The sequence below is a fragment of the Macrobrachium nipponense genome, chromosome 26 (genome assembly GCF_015104395.2).
Source record: "Macrobrachium nipponense isolate FS-2020 chromosome 26, ASM1510439v2, whole genome shotgun sequence".
NCBI lineage: Eukaryota > Metazoa > Arthropoda > Malacostraca > Decapoda > Palaemonidae > Macrobrachium > Macrobrachium nipponense.
The window spans coordinates 59011061-59032054 of NC_087215.1; the positions used below are offsets into that span (position 1 = coordinate 59011061).

The 20994-nt window shown below is 51.4% G+C and overlaps 1 pseudogene; it reads left to right on the forward strand.

Annotated features, from left to right (window-relative positions):
• LOC135199917 (transcription elongation factor S-II-like) overlaps positions 1-20994 on the forward strand; it is a 68996-nt pseudogene that overhangs the window by 14818 nt on the left and 33184 nt on the right.

The following is a 20994-nucleotide window of genomic DNA, read 5'->3' on the forward strand; positions in this document are numbered from 1 at the left end:
GTGGGACACCTCTTTGTCTACGCCTTTCCCCCGTTTCTGTCTGATTCGCAAAAGTGATCAGCAGGGCGCTGATCACTGTGAACCTTCAGATGATCCTGGTGGCGCCCAAACGACCTCAAGCCGTTTGGTATCTGGACCTGCTGGCTCTGCTTGCCAGAGAGCCGAGAGAGATTCCCCCCTGGCACAACCTTCTGTGCCAGCCACACGTGGAAACGGTACCCACCGATCCGTCGAGTCCCTGTGTCTTCACGGCTGGCTTTTATCCACCATCTCTTGCAAGCGAGAGGCTTTTCTCGCAGCGCAGCGACAGAGATGGCCGGATACCTTAGACAGTCCTCTGCGGCTGTCTACCAGGGGAAGTGGTCCGTCTTCTGTGGTTGGTGTCGTGGATGGGGTCTCTCTCCTCTCAGAGCCTCTCTTCAACAGGTAGCGAATCTCCTTGTCTTTCTTCGCCGAGAGAAGCTCCTCTCCGTCCCCGCAATTAAGGGCTACAGAGCCGCCCTGGCCTTAGTCCTTAAACTGCGAGGTGTGGATATCTCCTCTTCTTTCGAGATCTCCCTCCTGATGAAGAGCTTCGAGAGGTCTTGGCCACCCAGGGAACTCAGCAGGCCCCCCGGGGGTGGGATTTGACTCTCATCCTTAGGAGTTCTGACTTGCAGACCCTTCGAGCCACTCCGAGAGTTGTCAGACAGGGATCTGACCCTCAAGACCCTCTTCTTGCTGGCCCTGGCATCGGCGAAGAGAATAGGCAAACTTCATGGTCTTTCCTTCAACGTTAAGCATTCCAGGGGATGGGGATCTGTGACGCTCTATTTCGTTCCGAACTTCGTAGCAAATCCTTCAGTCCCTGACGACCGGTTCGAGTCCTTCACGATCCCCTCCCTGAAGGATTTCACCGATAATGATGCGGATGAGATGCTGCTTTGTCCTGTGAGGGCGCTACGGCGCTATCTGAAGAGAACTTGGCACCTCAGGCCTGATTGTCGACGCCTCTTCGTGAGCACCGGGGTTACCAAGAAAGAGGTTTCCAAGAACACACTTTCTTTCTGGCTGCGTGAGGTGATCAGGAGGGCTTATGAGACAGCTGACAGTGGACGACCACCCGTACCCTTCGTCCGAGAGCCCACGAAGTCAGAGGTATTGGTCCAACCCTTGCGTTCGCAAGAACTTCTCCCTGGCGCAGGTATGAAGGCAGGGATTTGGGCCAAACCAGACCACCTTCACTTCTTTTTACCTTCGAGATATCACCCGCAGGTCCTTGGATACCTTTTCCTTGGGACCCGTGGTGGCTGCTCAACAAGTTGTGTAGTCTACCCAGCACCCGAGCGGACAGAACAGCATCGCATCCATTGTGTGGACTGTATGCATGGATGAGTGAAAGTGTGTGACTGGCTTCTCTTCCTCCTCATTCTTCCCTCTACATGTGGGCAGAGGACCATGGTCGTCACTATGCTGAACAGGAGGCCGATGCAGGTAAGCTACACAACCGAGCCCCATTCTATCCCTTTCAGTAGGGATAGAAGTGTGTATCCACCACTCCCCAACAAGTGGGGGAGTGGAAGCCAACAAGAGACAAACCCATAACTTTACCTTGGCTCTTGAAGTAGGAACTAGTTCTTGCTTTTTGCTATTTTTAAGAGGTACGCTTGCCTCCCTCTTATAAATTTGGTCCAGAAGTCTGACCACTGATCCTGCGGTGTACACCCCGATCAGCTGGGCAGAGGCTAGGATCCCTCCCCCTGCTCTTACGACCAGGGAGGGAATCCAAGGTAGGATGAACACCAGTCTATTCATAAGACTCAAGATTCCACCCACCAATAAGTGGTCTTCCTATTGTAAAGGACCGATAATTTGTATACCGTATCGGAACAAATAACAATTGTCGAAAATTGTATTTTCCTAACTTTACAAACCTTGAGGTCCTTTACTACAGTCCCACCTCATGCCACCCCTCACTGCGTTTCCTGGGCCTCAAGCAAAGTGGCTCCTCGCCTCGCAGTCGAGCGTACCGCTAACTGCCGGACAAGTAGTTAACTACCGAACCCCTTGTTCAAAAAGCTTACGACCGGTTCAGCTGCTGCTAAGTACCTTCCTATTGTAAAGGACTGACGGTTTGTACAGTTAAGAAAAATACAATTTTTGACAAATTGTTATTTTTATAAGGGTTCAAGTATTCGCAGATCATAGCTATTCGGGGGTGTCTGGAACTTATCTCCCTGTGAATACGGGTGGTCCACTGTATAATGAAAAGTACTGATTTAAACTTTAAAGTATTTTGTAACACATTAGGGCGTACCTATATTGTATTTACATAAGGTATACAATACACCTCTTATTGTGAATTTCACAATTGTTCCGACACGGCATACAAACCTTCGGTCCTTTTACAATAGGAAGGTACTAGCGGCAGCTGGATAGGTCGTAAGCTTTCGAACAAGGGGTTCGGTAGTTAACTGCTTGTCCGACAGGCGCGCGCCGCGCGGACTGGGAGGTAACAAATCACTTTTGCTTTCGGCCTCACAGCGAGTGGACGTGTGTGTTCGACGCTCTCTGCCCGCTTCTCGTCGTTTGCTTTCCTGAGTATATGGTTGTGTTTGTGTATGAAAGAATCATTGTAAGTACAATCATTTCTCTCTTTCTAATTAATTGTGATCTATTGGTCAATGATGGAATCTCCTCGCTTCGCTACCCCACGGAGACTATGCCCGGGTATACCGAAGGCGTAAATGCGGAAAGTTCCGCTCATTCCCGGAGATTGACCCTCATATTTTGTGCGGCTCGGTGTGCAGGGCGCGAATGCACCCGAGCCGAGCCATGTGAAGTTTGTGATAATTGGTCGGAGGCGCAGTGGACTTTGTATGAGGGCAGGAAGAAGCGAAGGCCTGCAAAGGAGTCGTCGGAAAGCTCTCCCGCGACTCCTTTGGTACGGACACTTCGTCTTCTTTCCTGCCACCCGCTCAGCTTCCACGTTTGGCGCCTTCCCCTTCGGGGGGGGTTTCTAGGTCCTTCTCCTCACCTGACTTGTCGAGTGTGGAGGAGGGCGCTAGATACCCTGACGTCGAGTTGTACTCTGGGTCCTCTATCCGTTCGTATATTCGCATGGCTTGAGGGGCGGTAGAGGATTCCTCCTAATCACCCGACGTTTTGCTTCCTCAGGTTGCGCGTTGCCGCGAAGGACGACCTCGGACAGGTGTGGGCATCGTTGGGGCTGCAGGGCGTGCCGAGTGTCCAGGGGCTGCTCTACCATCTCGCTGGCTCCGTGGCGGTCACCCATGCGACGGTTACGACCACCACCACGACCCTTACAACACCTGGCTACGCTTCACCTCCTCAACATGGTGTACACCCCGGACACGCTTGGTCTCTGTACAACACCTACTACCATACGGTGCAGGGGCAGTCGCCGTACCTCGGGGGAGGGTAGTGATCGCCGCCACCTGGGTTTGCCGTGCTGCCGCGACCGGACTTCGTGTGCCCGAAGAGCTCGCCCCTGGACCTCCCACCAGTACAAGGGATGGCTGTGCCGCTGGTCCGTCCATCTTGGACCGCCTGCACAGCCTGCCGTACCTGCCGTACCTGCCCAGCCGCCGTTCACGGACGTGACGTTGACCACTGCTGCCGTTCCTGTACCTGCTCCTGCCGTCTCTACTGCCGTTCCTGTGATGCCTGCACCTGCTGACGTTGTTCCTGTTCCTGGCGCCGCTGCTCTCCGATGCTGATCTGTTCGGACAGGTGCGTCCGGGCCCTGTTGCTTCGGCAACAGCAGCCCGGGCTCCGCTCTGGATGACAGATCTGACGTCGGTCCTGAGGAGGTTGACGAAGAAGAAGAAGAGAGGAGGAAGGTGTCGCGTCGTCTTCATCGTCTTCGTGTCGTCGTCGTCTCAGAGTTTCCTCGTCCCCCCGTCGTCGGTTCTAACCTTGCCGCCTCTTACCCCTTCTTTTCTTTAACGACCGAAGAAGAAGAAGGTCGCCTCCCCCCCCCCTAAGAAGTCTCCTTCGGGAACTTCTAAGGGCCCGTCTCGCTCTGGTGAGACGGGGGGGGTCTTCCGCTGGTCACCCTTGCTCCTTCCCTTGGGGGCAGGACCCGTCTCTTCTTCCGCAAGGAAGAAGACTACGGGGACCAGAGGAGTGCCGGCTAACACCGGCACTTCCTCACCTGCTGTTAGTGGTTCGGCCACGGCAGCAGGGTCCGTCTCGGCCTCTCGTTCGCGAGAGGTACCGAGTGTACGGTCGCCTAACAGCGGCCGTGCAGCCAAGAAACCAGACCCTGCTGACCTCCGCTCAGCGTCAGGTTCACGGCACGGAGCGGAAGACTGGTGACAGCCGCTCACGCGACTCTCACCAGACCAGCTCTCGCTCTCGCGGTGAGCAGCTGGCTACCCGGGCGCGACGTGACGGTCCATGACCGGCCACGGGCTGAGGCTGGAAGAGGTCCCCCTCCCCCCGTTCGCCGGCACCAGCCACGGCTGGTACCAGCGAACTGACGCACCGTGAGGATACGCACCGGTCTCACCGTGACAGTGGAGCTCGCCGGTCGCCTGACCGTCACTCTCACAGAGAGCGGGGGGGGATCGGGTACTGCGACCAGCACCAGCTCCTCTGACACACGAGACCGGGGCCGCTGTTCTCGGTCCAGCCGTTCTCCACAGCGAGACGGCTCGACTAGGTCTGCAGCTCGATCGCCACCGCGGGTTGGCGATCGCCTGCAGTCTTCCAAGCCCACTGGTTCTGCCAGCGAGCGAGGAGGGAGCGTCAGGTCTGCCTCTCCCATACCTTCAACCTCCTCGGGTTACACGGGAGGGGCGAGGTATTGAGGAGTGATCGTGAGGGGTGCGCCCCTCAGGATCCCACCACGTCGTCGTACGTACCAGGCACGGTTCTCGGACCAGCCAGGTCGTACGCACAAGTGGTTGGAGGAGACCGAGAGGGGTCTGTCGCTGTTCCTCCCCTCCCCCTTGAGGGAGGAGGGTCTCGGGAGATGCTCCTGTTTGAGGGACTGGATGGTCCGACTCCGCAGGACGCAGTCACTCCTGAGATCCAGAGGAACTTTGCCGAGGTTATTGCGCTGATTCGTCAGCACAACGACCTCGCGGAAGGATCGCCGCTCCCACCATCCGAGCCCACGTCCCGGCTCGAGTCGTTCTGGGGCCCGAAGAGGGAACCCAGACCGACGGTGGGTTTGCCGCGTTCTGAGCTTGCGGACTCAGTGCTGGACCAGGTTGAATCGCTTGTCTCCGGACAAGACGGTTCGCTCAAGTCTGGCAGGTCGAGCAAGCTGCTTCCAACTACTCTGCTGCGACAGCGGCGTTTTTTACGTGCCATCTGAAGACCCGATGCCGCCCAAACAGGTGAACCCGGAGTTAGCCAGGCTGACTCCGGGTGTGTCTCTGCAGCAGCTCCTGTCCGAGAACCTATGGTTCTCGCAGCAAGAGGCACTCGGCCTGGATCTACCGCCATGGCAGCTTTCCAGGCCGTATCCTGGCTAGATCTGTGGTCCCTCACAGTATCTAAGGTCGCAGCCAACTCCGGGGGAATTTCTCCCGAAGATGACTCGGCCTTTAGGAGACTTTGCCAGTCTGGAGGAAGAGCCATCTCCTTCCTTGCCCACCAGACGGTGAACCTGTGGGCCAACCTGGTTCTCTCCGCGAAAGGGACGCTGTCCTTACTCGGGTTTCCAGGGCGGCTGGGCGTGAAGCGGCGTTGGGACTTCGCAACGGACCTTTACGGAGTTCCACGTCTCTCTTCCCAGGAGAGATGGTGGACGCTGCGGTGGACAGACGGCGCACTGACGACAGTTGACCGTCTGGTTCACCAGGCAGTCTCGAAGGCTTCTGGGCAGCTCGGACTGCGGCCAAGTCTAAGAGCTCGGCTAGCGCTTCCTCGGTGGCTAAGACGGTAGCTGCGTCGAAGCCCCGGGGAAAGACTCTGTCTTCTTCGACTTCTAGCAAGGGGAGCCGTAACCAGCCCTCCTCCCAGCCCTCCTCCTCCCAGCCCTCCTCCTCCCGTGGAGGCTCTGGGAAGAAGTCGAAGAAAGGGGGGAAACGCTAGGGACGGCGTTCCCCCTCACCTGCTGCCGGAAGTGGGGGGGTGCCTGGCCAGCCATTGGGCAACTTGGCAGCGCTACGGCGCCGAGACCCCATGGATTGGTAGATGTCCTTCGGGAGGGATATCTATTACCCTTCGAATCTCGGCCACCCCTCACCTCCAACCCGGTTCCAACAGCAGTCGTACGTTCCAGGGTCATCGAAGGACGTAGCATTGAGACAGGAGATCAAGACCATGCTGAGCAAGAGAGCTGTAGAAATCGTCACGGATCAGTCACCGGGCTTTTACAGTCGACTCTTCCTGGTGGAAAAGTCTACGGGAGGCTGGCGCCCGGTGATAGATCTCTCTCCCCTGAACCGGTTTGTTCGCCAGACCCGGTTCACGATGGAGACGGCACGCTCAGTGCTCGACTCATCAGGGAGAACGATTTCATGCTTTCAGTGGACTTGAAGGATGCGTATTTCCAAATACCCCAATTCATCAGTCCTCCAGAAAGTACCTCCGCTTCATCCTCGACGGGACGGTGTACCAGTTCAGGGCACTTTGCTTCGGTCTCTCAACCGCCCCACAGGTGTTCACGCGAGTGTTCACTCTGGTGTCTGCTTGGGCCCATTCGCGCGGGATACGTCTGATGAGGTATCTCGACGATTGGTTAGTCCTGGCGAGCTCCCGCTCGCAGTTGCTACAGACAGGGATCGACCTGCTCGAGTTCTGTCGCGATCTGGGGATCGTTGTGAACTTCGAAAAGTCCGATCTCGAGCCCAAGCAGAGGATGAAGTACCTGGGTATGCTGATCGACACGGTAGCAGGGCGCAGTCTTCCCCGCAGACTCGCGGATCAGCAGATTCAGGGAGGCAGCCAACCAGTTCCTGTCTCGGCAGGAACAGGTAGCTCAGCGATGGCAAGTTGTGATCGGACACCTGTCGTCACTCGAGAAGTTAGTCCCTCACGGGCGTCTTCACCTGCGGTCTCTTCAGTGGAGACTAAAGGAGAGTGGTCACAGGCGACGGATCCCCAAGCTTTTCCATGTCACTGACACACGGAGGTGAGGCAGGACCTAGCCTGGTGGCTGGACGACAGAACCTCTTAAGAGGAGTGCCTCTGCGCACTCCCCCCCCGGACATGCAGCTGTTTTCTCAGACCATCGACCGAGGGGATGGGGCGCACACCTGGAGGAGTTGCTGACTTCAGGAGTGTGGGACGAGAAACGACAAGCACCTTCACATCAATGTACTGGAACTCAAGGCAGCGTTCCTCGCTCTCCAAGAGTTTCCAGGACCGCTTGATGGGACACTCAGTGGTGTTGTGTGCGACAACACCACGGTGGTGGCCTACGTCAACAAAAACAGGGGGGCCTATTGTCTCTCCCGTTGTACCAGTTGACTCTGCAGGTGGCACGAGTGGGCCGAGGCACCCTCAATAGAGCTGTCGGCACGCTACATTCCAGGGAAGAGGAATGTAGTAGCAGACACGCTCAGGCCGTCGGGATCAGGTGATAGGACCCGAATGGTCTCTACACCAGGACGTGGCGGAAAGGCTCTTCGACCTGTGGGGGCGACCAGTCGTGGATCTGTTCGCCACCCGGCACAACAGGAAGCTCCAGGTGTTCTTCTCGGCCGTTGCCGGACCCATGGGCAGCTGCAGAGGACGCTCTTCAACACCCGTGGGACAACCTCTTCGTCTATGCCTTTCCCCCGTTCAGCCTGATTCGCAAGGTGATCAGTCGAGCACTGGTCACCCCGAATCTCAGGATGATCCTGGTGGCTCCCAAATGGCCACAGGCCATTTGGTATCCGACCTGCTGGCTTCTTCTCGCAGGAGAACCGAGAGAGATTCCCCCTTGGCACAACCTTCTCGCCCAGCCACACGTCGAGCGTACCACCGAGCAGTCCAGTCCCTACGTCTTCACGGCTGGCTGTTATCCAAACCATCTCTTGCGAACGAGAGGCTTTTCTCGTAGCGCAGCAACAGAGATGGCTGGAAACGTCCGTCAGTCCCTCTTGCAGCTGTGTACCAGGGGAAGTGGGCCGTCTTCTGTGGTTGGTGTCGTAGACGGGTCTATCTCCTCTCAGAGCCACTCTTCAGCAGGTAGCGGATTTCCTCGTTTTTCTTCGCCGAGGAGAAGCTCCTCTCAGTCCCCACAGTCAAAGGATACAGAGCCGCCCTGGGCTCTCGTCCTGAAACTGAGGGGATTGGACATCTCGAACTCGTTCGAGATCTCCTTGCTTATGAGGAGCTTCGAAAGGTCTTGCCCACCCAGGGAACTCAGGCCCCCTGCGTGGATGTGACTCTCGTCCTTAGGAGTTTGACTCGAACGCCGTTCGAGCCACTCCGAGAGTCGTCAGACAGGGATCTGACCCTCAAGACCCTCTTCTTGATGGCCCTGGCATCGGCGAAGAGAGTAGGGGAACTTCATAGTCTTTCCTATGATGTACGACACTCCAGGGGAGGGGTGGGGATCTGTGACGCTCGATTTCGTCCCGAACTTCGTTGCGAAGACTCAGAAACCGTCGGTCCCTGACGACAGGTTCGAGTCCTTCATGATTCCCTCCCTAATGGACTTCACCGATAATGATGCGGATGAGATGCTGCTTTGTCCTCCTGAGGGCGCTACGGCGCTATCTGAAGAAAACTCGACACCTCAGGCCTGAGTGTCGACGCCTCTTCGTTAGCACCGGGGTAACCAAGAAAGAAGTATCCAAGAACACTCTTCATTCTGGCTGCGTGAGGTCATCAGGAGGGCGTATGAGGCTGATGGTAGTGACGACATCCGTACGTCCCGTCCGAGAGCTCACGAAGTCAGAAGTATTGGCCCTCGTTGGCGTTTCGTAAGAACTTCTCCTGTGGCGCAGGTCCTGAAGGCAGGGGTCTGGTCTAACCAGACTACCTTTAACGTCCTTCTTACCTTCGGGATATTTGCCCACAGGTCCTTGGATACCTTTTCCTTGGGACCCGTGGTGGCTGCTCAACAATTGTTGTAGCTAACCCAGACCCTCGCAGGCTGAAACAGCATCGAGTCCTGGTGTGACTGTGTGGATGGATGTGTGAGTGAGTGAGTGACTGGCTCCCTCTTCCCATCTTTTCCTCCACCTCCTCTACCTGTGGGCAGAGGGCCATGGTCGTCACTACGATGGATGAGGACGAGATGCAGGTGAGCTATATGACAGAGCCCCATCCTATCTCTTTCACTAGGGATAGGAGCAGAAATATCCACCACTTCCTCCTACAAGGGGGGGGAAGTGGATGCCCACAAGAGTCAAACCCATGACTTTATATTTGCTCCTGTACAGGAACAAGTTCTTACATTTGCTGGTACGAAGAGATAACGCCTTGCCTCTCTCTTAGTACTCGGTCCAGAGGTCTGACCATTGATCCTGCCGGTGCACAACCCCGATCAATCGGACAGAGGCTTGGATCCCTCCTCGCTCTTACGACCAGGGAGACTTCCAAGGTTGGGCGAACACCAGTCTGTTCACAAAAGACTCAGATTCCTCCCACCAAGAAGTGAGTCTTCCTATTGTAAAAGGACCGAAGGTTTGTATGCCGTGTCGGAACAAATGACAATTTGTCCAAAATTGCATTTTTCCTAACTATACAAACCTGAGGTTCTTTTACACATAGCCCCACCTCATGCCACCCCTCACTCTGCAGTTTTTGCTTGGGCCAAAAGCAAAAGTGATTTGTTTATTTACCTCCCAGTCGCGCGCTGCGCGCCTGTCGGACAAGCAGTTAACTACCGAACCCCTTGTTCGAAAGCTTACGACCTATCCAGCTGCCGCTAGTACCTTCCTATTGTAAAAGGACCTCAGGTTTGTATAGTTAGGAAAAATGCAATTTTGGACAAATTGTCATATTTCTATTCATAAACTGATGCTTCTGTATTGACCAATATTGTTCAACAAAATTGGACATGTCCATACAGTACTTGACATAGGGCAATTTGTCTGCATGTATGGTTGATCCTGCTTTGGTGTTAGTTATGGTTGGGGTAAAATTGCAAGCAAGTGGATTTTTACAGTGGGAGACAGTGCAGATTGTGATGAATTTAATTTTCTTTGGCTACAACTGGTCTTCACAGGAAATATAGATTTGGACTGTATTTACAGAAATAAGTAATTTGGATGTTGCCTGTATGGATAGGTTTTAGCCAACATGTCATATTCCTGTATGATCAAAGGATTTTGTAAAACTATACCTGAAGTGTCCTTCGTCAATTGTAATTACAGGAAGGAAGCAGAAAAATAGAGACAGAAGTGACAGCCTGCTTATATGTTGACCTATTAGCTCTGAAATGTTAAGTGTTATGCAGATGATCTGGAGGATGGAGGAAGCTTGTCAATGCGTAATAGTTCACTGAAAAATTCAAAGCACGAAGAGAAAGTACATACATACTAGGGAATTTACAGTTGTTCCGACACGGCATACAAACCTTCGGTCCTTTTACAATAGGAAGGTACTAGCGGCAGCTGGATAGGTCGTAAGCTTTCGAACAAGGGGTTCGGTAGTAAACTGCTTGTCCGACAGGCGCGCGCGCGCGCGACTGGAGGTAAACAAATCACTTTTGCTTTCGGCCTGCTGGCGTGTGGACGTGTATCATCGCTCTCTGCCCGCTTCATCGTCGTTGCTTTCGCATGGTTGTGCTTTTCTTTTTCTATTTATCTAGTGAAACTGAATTGTAAGTACAATCATTTCATATTTATTTCCATTGAATTCAATTGTGAATTAAAGGATCTTGGTTTCACCACGCCCTCCGATTACCCGAGTGCCGGGACTGAAGGGCGTAAGTGCGGGAATTCATTTTCCCAGAAATGATCCTCGTATTGTGTATGCTCGGTGCCGAGGGCGGGAGAGCGCTCGCTCCGAGCGTATATTTTGGTTGGAAATGTGTAGATGAAATCGTAAGTAAGTGCTCTTTTCATTTATATTTTTTTTTGACCTGTATGCTCGTTGCCGAGCGAATGCGCTCGGCACGGAACTTATTCTGTATGGAAGTGGAATCGCAAGTACAGTATTCTTTTTCATTTTCATATATATTATTTTGATTGTAGCAATACTCATTTGGATCAGTTTCCGAGCTTACCCGGAAATTGATCCTTTCCTTCCCCTTTTTATTTGAATGAAGTGAAATCGCAAGTGCAGTTCTTTTTCATTTTCATATTTTATTGAGATTGCATTGTTTACTTGGATCAATGTTTTCCGCTATTCCCGGGAATGATCCTTCCCCTTTTTATTTGTATGAAGTGAAATCGCAAGCGCAGTATTCTTTTTCATTTTCATATATATTTTGATTGCATCAATTCATTATGGATCAAGGTTTCCATTCATAATCGGGAATGGATCCTTTTACCCTTGCGCTCGGTACCGAGGGCGCAAATGCGCTCGATCCGAGCCCTTATTCATTGTGAAGTGAATCGTAATGCAAGATTCTTTTTCATTTTATTATTGATTGCATCAATATTTATTTGGTTCAAGTTCCGCTCAGTCAGGGAATTGATCCTTATGCCCTTGCATTCGGGCCGAGGGCACGATTGCTCTCGGGCTCTTATTATTATTGTTGGGTACATGGGTGCTGTGCGGGGGTGGGGAACGAGACACCCCCCCCCGCTCAGCTCCCACAGATGGCCCTTCCCCTTGGGGGGGGGGGAGGTTATCTGCGTTCTTCTCCTCGCCCGATCCGTCGAGCGCGGGGGAGGGCGCTCGGTGCCCCGATGTACATTGTATTCGGGTCTTCCACTCGTTCGGAGAGGGCTCACCCCCCCCGCGACGAGGGGACTTCCCCCCCACTAATCGCTACTACTGTTATTTCCGCAGGTGCTACTGCACGAGGGTGGACCTTGGTGAGGTATGGGCGTCCTTCCATTTGCAGGGCGTGCTAGTGTCCAGGGCTGCGGTTCTATGTCTGGGCCTACTGCGGTCACCCATGGAGTGGTGACCACGCTCCAGGTGACGACGTCCCTCCTCACCTGGTGTACTCGCCTCACGTGGTAACAGTCTTGCCTACAGCCGCTGTGAAGTGCCGTTCGCCGTACCGAGAGGGGGGCGTGCCGCTGCCGCTCGTGGTTGCGTCAAGCTGCCGCGACCACACTTCCGCTGCCCTAGAGCTCGCCCCTGGACTGCCGCCGGTACCAGGATGTTGCTGGCTGCTGCTCCACTTCCTGTGTTTCCGGTGCTGCCTGCCGTACCTGCCGATTCTGGGCTGACTGTCCATGCATTCTTGCTGCTGTCCTCAGCCGTTGCTGCGCTGGTTTGTCCCTGCCGTTTGCTGCGCGGCGTCCCTGCCGTTGCTGCGCTGGCTGTCCCTACCGATGCTGTGCTGGCTGTGCCTGCTGTTCCTGAGATGCCCATACCTGCTGACGTCGTCCCTGTTCGTAGTGGTACTACCCAGACTTTGGTCTGTCTGTACAGGTGCGACGAGGGCCTGTAGGCTTCGGCTACAGCAGCCCCGGCTCCGCCCTGGATAGCAGATCTTACGTCTGTCCTGAGGAAGCTGACGAAGAAGAGGAGGAAGGTGTCGTCGTCTTCATCTTCTTCATCGTCGTCGGCTGCCGCCTCTCCCCTTCGACTTCTAAGGCTTCACAGCCGAGGAGAAGAAACGTTTGCCTCCTCCCTCCTAAGAAGTCCCTCGGGAGCTTCTCGGGACCCGTCTCACTCGGTGGGACGGGAGGGTTCCTTCCGCTGGTCCTCCTGCTCCTTCGGGAGCGGGGCCCGTCTCTTCTTCCGCAAGGAAGAAGACTTCGGGGACCAGAGGGGTACCGGCTAACACCGGTACTTCCTCGCCTGGTGTCAGTGGTTCTGCCACTGCATCAGGGTCCGTCTCGGCCTCTCGTTCGCGGGAGGTACCGATGTGACGGGTCGCCTACCAGCGACCGTGCAGCCAGGGAATCCAACCCACCCTGAAGTCCGCGTGCAGCGTCAGGTTCACGGCACGGGGCGGTAAGACTGGTGACCAGCCGCCTCCACACGCGACTCTCACCAGAACCAGCTCTTGCTCTTCTCGCGGTGACCAGCTGGCTACCCGGGACGTGACGGTCTACGACCGGCCACGGGCTGAGGCTGGGAAGAGGTCCTCCCGTTCGCCGGTGCCAGCCACGGCTGGAACCAGCGACGTGACGTGCCGTGAGGACAAGCACCGGTCTCACTGTGACAGTGGAGCCTGCAGGTCGCCTGACCGTCGCTCTCACAGAGAGCGATCGGGTACGGCAACCAGCAACCAGCTCTTCTGACACTCGAGATCGGGGCCGCTGTGCTCAGTCCAGCCGTTCTCCACAGCGAGACGGTTCGACCAGGCCTGCAGCTCGATCGCCACCGCGGGTTGACGATCGCCTGCAGCCCTCCAAGCCTGCTGGTTCTCGCCAGCGAGCGAGGAGGGAGCGTCAGGTCTGGTCCTCTCCCGTACCTTTCAACCTCCTCGGGTTACACCGGGAGAGCGAGTATTGAGGAGTGATCGTGAGGGGTGCGCCCCTCATGATCCCACCACGACGCCCTACGTGCCAGCACAGGTTCTGGAACCCGGCCAGGACGTATGCGCAAGTGGATGGAGAAGACCGAGAGGGCTGTCGCTGTTCCCCCTTCTTATGGAGGAAGGTTCTCGGAATATGCTGCTTGTTCGAAGGGCTTAACGGTCCCACTCTGCAAGATGCTGTGACTTCTGAGATCCAGAGGAACTTTGCCGAGGTTATGGCGCTGATTCGTCAGCACAACGACCTCGGGGAAGGATCGCCGCTCCACCAGCAGAGCCACGTCTCGGCTCGAGTCGTTTTGGGGCCCGAGAGGGAACCCAAATCGACGGTGGGTTCTGCCGCGATCGGAGCTTGCCGACTGTGTTGAACCAGGTAGTCTCTCGTCTTCCGGACAAGAAGGCTCTCTCAGTTCTGGCCGGTCGAACAAGCTACTTCACCACCTCTACTGCGACAGAGGCGTTTCTACGTGTCTTCGGACACCGTATTTGAATACCCCTTCGGTCCTCCTGGAGGTTTTTTTCGACCTCGACGAGGACTGGAATGAGTCGAGGACGGGTATCGGGGCCTCTCTCCGTCAGGTGTCGATCAGCCCCACCCAGACGACGTTCACAGTGGCGGCAACAACTTACCTACAGTATGAGTTCGTAACCCTCCTCGGGAAAACGTTTTTTCCTGACGAGACGTTTTCCCAGGCTCTGAGAGGCCATCGCCGTAAGGCGATGGACTCTGCTCCATTTTATTCTAACAAACTGACTATCAGCTGGAAGGCGAGCCAGTATCCAATTCCTCCCCCATTCCCTCTCTCCTTACGGCTACGAGGGAAAGGGGAGGGATCCTACAGAGATTTCTCTGTAAGATCCCACGTTAGGGGCTGCGCTACCGGGGGACCTTCGGGTCCTACCTGACGTTAAGCCCCGGTCATTGAGGAGGGATCCTGCCCCTTTCTCGATTTCTACGGGAATCGAGAGGACCACCAGCCGATATCGTTTGACGAATTCGGTGGGGGGTTTCGCAGAGTGCTTAGAATTCTACGGAATTTCTAGCGCACTCAGAGTGTTCGAGTTTTTTACGATCTCCAAACACTTAGGCGAGACCACGGTCCAAAGGGAGCGAGAATCCTCCCCCGATAATTGTTACACGATAATCGGGAACCTCGCTTATGCTCGAATTCCTGTAATTTCTAGCATTTGGAAGAAGACTGCTGCAGAAAGAAGAGTATCTCACAGTAGGCGATTAACCTGGAATAGAGAAGAACGGACGGGAACTTCCAGTTTGGCTTGAACTATCGTCTTCGGTATTCTGTTCACCATTGAAGCTTTCCTTTGGGAAAGACTTCTCCTTCACTCTCTTGACTAGAGAACGAAGGCGGTCGATCTCCAATCCTTATTCTCATTCCTCGAGAGGAAAAGAATTTAGGATGGAGGTCGTGGTACAGAACCTACAAATATACTACGTATATTACCCTCGCGACAATGATTCTTTTAACAGTTGAATTGTCCGGGGGGTAGGGCGCCATACCGTAGTTAAACTCTACGGTTTGTGACCGAGACGAATTGTATCTTAATTGAACTGCAACTCGGGGTTGCCTGCAACCTCCCAGCAGTTATCAGTTTCGATTTTAGATACTTGGTATTGTCATGACAACACCAAATCAGCTTTTGTATTTACCGAAATCCGTTTCGGTTAAATATAATTGCTCGAGCGTATTCTTTATGCTCGATGGTTCTAGCCGAACGCATTCCTTCGTGGAATAATGGATTACCTGGCAACTCAGGATGACGAGTCACCGAGAGCTACTGCGTATTGAACTGCCTGATAGCGGCTCAGTATCAGCTAGGTCTCGGAGATGAACGGTCGGTTACGTCTCTCTCTCCCCTGGTTTGATTGACTACCGAACCGTATCTCTGCCCAACAATCATGGACTTAGGTCTCTGATTAACGGGGATTCTCGCAATAATGAAGGACCATCTACTGCTGTGACGCTCGATTTCATCGCCTTCGACATTGCGAGAATTGTCAACAGAGATATCTCTTGGACTCTTTCATCTTTCTGTTTACCGCACGGTAACAGAAGTCTGTACTAGTTCAACCGCTGCATCGCACCGCGATAATGCGAATGATTTTTGCAGACATCTGAGTTTGTCTTCAAAATATCTCGTATTCGTAGGTGTGCAATTATTCATTGCTCGCCCCGAATTAACAGATATGTCAGAAGACATCGCCTACTCTCCGACCTGACAGCTCTACTTCCAAATGTTCAGCCATGAGAAGCAGTTCTTCAGGCAGTATTTCCCTGTCTTCATTACTGAAAAGCGCTCCGCTTTTATTGCAACTACGATCCTCACCGGACAGCAATGAATAGCGGTTAGCGTTCTCAGTATTTGTAGCACAGGTTCAGAATCTTGAGAATCCTTCTCTCGGTTCAGCTGTGAAGACGTAGGTTGCATTTTCTGTACACCTTCGTCTTCAACACACATAGTGTTGTTTCTCCTTAGCCAAGAATCAACTATACTATTGAGATATCTTGCCATCAGGGACCTCGGTCTCTAGAAGGCAATTGACTTTCGCCTGTTGGGCACATGCCTTAAGAGAGTCATCACCTTGCCTTCTGGCATCGGTGACGAACAAATTATTTGTTTAGTCTCTTGGCATAACCCTTTTAAGGGCGAAGGTCACGTGACTTGCTCGGGTGCTTGGACAACTTGCCTCCTACCGAACGCAGTCAGTCGGCAGCTGTCAGAGCGCCCAAGTGCTGTTACGAACTTCGCTGTGGACTTAGTTCGGTTGTTCCATAACAGTCTTTTCTTCGTCCTAACGGCTTGTCACAGTACCCATACCATCAACACCCACCATTGAGTGTCGGTGTCCTATCCACTACCGAGAAGAACAACTTCGCTGCAGACGGATAGACCAGTATGGGTACAGGACATCACCGAAGTCGAGGAAGAGGGATAGGTCATACGACCATTCCCTTCTTTTCCTCTGAGGTAATTGCATGACTTTTTCCTGCGAAGTCAAGCATCCAGGGGATGGGGATTCGTGACGCTCGATTTCGTACCGAATTCGTAGCGAAGACTCTGAACCCTTGGTTCCTACGATTGGTAGAGTCCTTCACAATCCCCTCCCTAATGGACTTCACCGCCTTCGATGCGAAGGAGATGCTGCTTTGTCCTGTGAAAGCGCGACCGCGCTTTCTGAAGAAACTCGACATCCCAGGCTGAGTGTTTGAAGACTCTTCGTCAGCACCAAGATGACCTAGAAGTACACTCCCTCGAGTTACACAAGAACTTCTCCGTGGCGCAGGTACTGAAGGCAGGGGTCTGGTACAACCAGACCACTGGCACCTCCTTCTACCTTTTGGATATTGCCCACAGGTCCTTGGATCGTTTTCCTTGGGACCCTGGTGGCTGCTCAACAACGTTGTGTAGCTAACCCAGACCCTAGCAGGCTGAACAGCATCGAGTCCTGGTGTGACTGTAAGAATAGAATAAGTGAATGAGAGAGTGACTGGCTTCTCTTCCTATCTTTTTCTCCCCCCCTCTACGTGGGTAGAGGGATACGGTCATCACCTTGCTGGATAAGGACGAGATGCCGGTGAGCTACTCGACAGAGCCCCATCCTATCCCTTTCACTAGGGATGGGAGCGAATAATTTCCACCACTTCCCTCCTACAAGGGGGGGGAAGGGGGAATGCGATGCCATAAACAAGAGACAAACCATAACTTTATGTTGCCTCTTGCAAATAGGAACTTGTTCTTGTTTGCTGGTACGAAGAGATACGCTTGCCTCTCTCTTAGTACTTGGTCCAGAGGTCTGACCATTGATCCTGCGGTGCACACCCGATCAATCGGACAGAGGCTTGGATCCCCTCCCTCGCTCTTACGACCAGGGAGGCATTCCAAGGTTGGGCGAACACCAGTCTGTTCACAAAAGACTCAGATTCCTCCCACCAAGAAGTGAGTCTTCCTATTGTAAAAGGACCGAAGGTTTGTATGCCGTGTCGGAACAAATGACAATTTGTCCAAAATTGCATTTTTCCTAACTAGACAAACCTGAGGTCCTTTTACACATAGTCCCACCTCATGCCACCCCTCACTCTGCAGTTTTTGCTTGGGCCAAAAGCAAAAGTGATTTGTTTACCTCCCAGTCGCGCGCGCGCGCCTGTCGGACAAGCAGTTGACTACCGAACCCCTTGTTCGAAAGCTACGACCTATCCAGCTGCCGCTAGTACCTTCCGATTGTAAAAAGGACCTCAGGTTTGTATAGTTAGGAAAAATGCAATTTTGGACAAATTGTCATTTTGTTATAGAATATGAAGTAGAGGATGTTAAAGGGAATAAGGAATTTTTTATTTTGTTTTGATTTAACTCCAGACTTTCAAGTTAGTCAAACCATGATAGTCATGCAGAGGCTGTGAAATATTTTTCTTTTATATTGTTCAAATAGAATTCAATGAACTAGAATATTTTGTTGGCAAGATACACTTGAATGAAAGCTACTGTTTATAGATATGAATATATTTTCTGACAGTTTTTCTGCATCATTCACCTGTAAGGTACTGGGTAGTTATATTGTGGAAACTGGGAAATTACTGTGGAATATCTTGAATTTTCAAATTTGACTCTACTATAAGGTCTGTGTTATGCCATCAGTGCACCTCACAGGGTGTACTGTAGGCATTACTAAAGGTTCTTAGCAGTATCCCTTCAGCCCCTAGCTGCAGCCTCTTTCATTCCTTTTACTGTACCTCCATTCTTGTTATCATTCTTCCGTCTTCTTATCTGCCCTCTTCTAACAATTATTTCTTAGTGCAGCTTCTAGGTTTTTCTCCAGTTACAACTTTCAAACCTTTTACCGTCAATTTCTGTTTCAGGGCTGAATGACCTTGTAGGCCCCAGTACTTGGCCTTTTGTCAAAACTCTATATTCCGTAAAGTGTTGCTCTTACAGTGTCTTGAAAAAGATAATGAAAATATCTTTTTTATTCTTGAATGACACTGTACCATTCTGTATGCCCTTTTTCAGTTTGTGTTAAAATTGCCCTGACAGTATCTTGATGTGTAACCAGATTTTATGTATACCCATCATTAGGAAAGGAAGCTGATTCTCATAGCACTTTATACATTTCAGGACCAAACACAGGCACTAGAAATTTTGAAAGTGCTGCAGGGACTCCCAATAAACTTTCAGGTCTGTAAGATATTTCACATTCTTTTGTATAGAACTGTTCATTGTTGCCAGTATAACTTGAATGATAAGCACTGTTGAATGTTACTGTGTTGTACCACAATAAATATAAAGAAAAATTACAGGTGCTGTCCAAAACACGTATCGGGATGACTGTGAACGCTCTGCGCAAAGCCTCTTCAGACGAGGAAGTAATATCTACAGCCAAACAACTCATTAAGAATTGGAAGAAATTTGTTCCAGGTATGTATTTAGATACAGTATTAAATTGTTTAAAAGCAATTATCTTCTAATACAACCCATTGCTTTTACTATTGCCAGCTTGCAGTCAGCAGCTCTTGTAGATAGTATGTACACTGTACAGAAAAGATTAGCCCAGCCAACTGTTTTGGTATGCATCATGGACAGCAGCACCTTGAGTGGTGGTAGGTTATTAAATGTAGGACTAGTGCATTATAAATGTAGGTAGTACTGTTTTAAAGTGTTAAATTGGTTTCAGATCAACTCCTCCAGTTGCCTGATTGTGTATTCAGTGGGAAGGGTTTCTTGTATGTATTGAAGTAATTGACAGGTGGGGAGGACTGTGATCATCTCTGTTGAAATGACTGTGTACTTTAGCAAGGGGCTAAGGATTCTAACCTTATAGTACTACTAGAGTCATAGTTGTGCTATTTGGGCTGTTCCCTGTAAGATTGCATCACATCCGATTCCTCAACAATGCATAGGATTAGGTCCAGCACACTGAAGGAATGGGGTATGGGATACAAAATGAGTGTGCGATGTGCTGCAGTCCTCCTCAATTGCAGATGAAACTAAGACCAGGCCATATTCAGATTTTTCTGGGGGACATACTATATCCACATTATTTGCGGAAAATTCTCCTATTCACAGTATTTTTTGTAGAGAAATATTCACTAATTACTATTTTTTTCTTATAATTTTTGTGACTAAATGCATTTTTTGTAATGAACCTATTAAAATACTCGGATATCGGCATTTTAGGGTGCTTTTTGGAGTTTGAACCATCATAATAGGGGAGTCCCTAGTTAATGACATTTCAGTTTTATAGCACTTGGCTAACGACAATCTTAACCAGATTTTTGGCGCCGGTAAGCAGTTTATCAGCACCAGTAAGCCACTTTACAGCACCGTTAAGCAGATCATAGGCACTTTTGCTATTGTAAATGCTATTTATTCAGTTAACAGTGATTTTCAGTTACCGGCGCTTGTCCAATAACCAAAAACCCCAGCTGTTAACCAGGGACTGCCTATAATAATTTTTATAGAGGTGTCAAGTATTCATGGATTTTAGCTATTAGCAAGGGGTTGTGGTACTCATCCTCTGCAAATACCAGGGGTTGACTGTTTCATTTACGGGGTAAAGATCTGTAGACTTTATTCCTTTAAAACCCTGGGGCTATTGGGTTGCATTGTCAGTGCACTGTAGGCGTTACTTAAGGTTCTCTGCAGCGTGCCTTCAACCCCTAGCTGGAACCCTTTTCATTCCTTTTACTGTATCACCTTTCATATTCTCTTTCTTCCTATCTTACTTTCCACCCTCTCCTAACAACTGATGCATAGTACAGCTGCGAATTCTTCCTCCTGTTACACCTTTCAAACCTTTTACTGCCAATTTCCATGTTGGCTTTGAATGATTTCATAGGCCCCAGTGCTAGGCCTTTGGCCTAAATTCTGTATTCATTTTAGTTCAGTTTTTTCCTTTACAGTAATCTAGGATGCTTGAAAATGAGAAGTAATCTAGGATGCTTGAAAATGAGAAGTAATCTAGGATGCTTGAAAATGAGAAGTAATCTAGGATGCTTGAAAATGAGAAGTAATCTAGGATGCTTGAAAATGAGGAAGTTCACTTTGTACTTTTAAGAACACACCCTAGCCAGAGAGGTGATGTCCAGATCAGATTACTGTTGAACAATAAACACAGAAACTCTTGATAAGAGTCACGGTTTTCCAGAGATACATCCACACAAACCTGACAGATGAATGACAAGGTCCTCATTATACCCTGCCTCAACTGATGAGGGGGAAATTTGAACAATGCAGTCAGTAGCTGAGAGGACGTAACTAGAGTTGTCACTTCCAGTCGTGGATTTATGATAGAATGATGTTCATCTAACCTTAAATCATAGAATCCAGTGATACCTTTATTAAAGGTCAGGAAGGGAATAAGGATAGTCTCTAGGAATGAAAATTTTGATGATGTTAGAGCCAGAGACACTCAAGCTGGATTGGCTAGTTGTCCAAGAACTAGAGATTCATTTTAGCTAGGAGGTCCAAAGGTTACC